Below are 1,617 nucleotides of genomic sequence, written 5' to 3' on the forward strand. Positions count from 1 at the left end.
GATGCATCCTGTTGACAGATGCGTTTTTAAACACAGTTTAGCGAAGCAATCAGTTAGAAACTACTCCTGTATCGGTTAAATGACTTTCTTGACGCATCGGTGTTGCTGGACCCATCAATAGAAACCGTAGAACCAAAGGCAGCCCCATGTTCTTGTTTTCATCATACTGCCCCCACCGTGCTTAACTGTTGCTGAGAATCCTCCAAAGGTTTCATCATTCTGGGTCCTTCTGGATGAGAAGCTGATGACCTGCATTTCCTCAGTAGATTCTACGCTGTTCTATGATCATTCCTCACGTCTTTCCCTGGAAGGTTATTTGGACACATTTCCTCATTGAGGCCAGCTTTCTCTTTCCGGATCTGGAGGTTTATTTACCTTTAATGAAATTATTGAAAAACAGCTTAAAGTTTTCTGTGTCTGAAATGAACCCTTCATTTATTTTGAAGATATTTTTTATTAAAAAAAAGGAAATAAAGCATTCTTTTTGACCCAGGACAGGCCACCAGTGCAGATCAAGATGTTTTTTGAAGATGAGTTCAGTGAGATTTACCTGTGGCAAACGCATTCACTGATGTCAGTGTTTCAGTTCCGCATTCAAGAGATGGAGAGGAAGGAGGACTCTGTTGTGGAGGTCATCTGGATTCTGAACAAGGTCCAGAGTTTGCTTCATGAGCGCAAGATAAACAACCAAAATCCTGAACGATTTTTAAATTCCCCCCGGACATTTTCTTAGGTCTGAAAAGTAGGACCTGTCCGGGAAAAAGAGGACGTCTGGTCACCCTAGGATGGAAGGAATGATGAAGGCAGCTCAGCTCGGTGTGGGGTCAGCTGTCCATGTTGGTCCACTCACTGCTGAACATTGAGTTTATTTCATCACAATTGGATTATTTTATCTCCATTTTGCGATTCTGTATTTGCAGGAAAGCAAAAAGAGATGAATGTGCATTCAGTTAACCTCTGTTTAAAACGACTTTGATCCATATTCATTTATACTGATGTTTTCTTTGTGTTGAAAGGAATGACTGTACATGCTTTAAGATGAGATAAAACTATATTGTTCACCAAGGTGAACATTTTCCTTCAGCACAGAATAAAATACATCCATTCACTCCTAATGTCAGCAGCAGTTTGAACATCCAGAGAAAAACACGGTTCTCCTGGATCTCATTGATTGATTTGGCTAAGATGGTTAATGAACCAAAGAAGGACTTTAGATGCTTTTACGGTAGTTTGCAGAGGGACTTTATATCATCTTCCTGAGCTCAGAGGGTCACAGCTGTCTGCTAAGTCCCTTACTGCCTTCCTTGTTCTCTTAGCTTTTCTTTTGTGTGGTTTTCCCTCCATGTTTCCTTAGTCTGGCTAAGGTGACCAAACCTGAAAGAGGAAAGGTTAAAACGTCATTAACAGTTTCTTTGACCGAAGCATTTAAGCTTGCTGACTGACCCTGTAACCTCCTGAAGCAGCGGGGTCTCTGAGCATTTCTTAAAAATAAAGTCGGCATTTCCACTTGACTGTAAAAAAATAATTAGATTTCCTGTTTCAACAGAATGGCCATTAAAACTAGTTAACTATGACATTTCCTTACATCATAACATTCAATTCAGTTTATTTATATAG

This window comes from Cyprinodon variegatus, unplaced genomic scaffold (genome assembly GCF_000732505.1).
Source record: "Cyprinodon variegatus isolate N-32 unplaced genomic scaffold, C_variegatus-1.0 Scaffold114, whole genome shotgun sequence".
Lineage (NCBI taxonomy): Eukaryota > Metazoa > Chordata > Actinopteri > Cyprinodontiformes > Cyprinodontidae > Cyprinodon > Cyprinodon variegatus.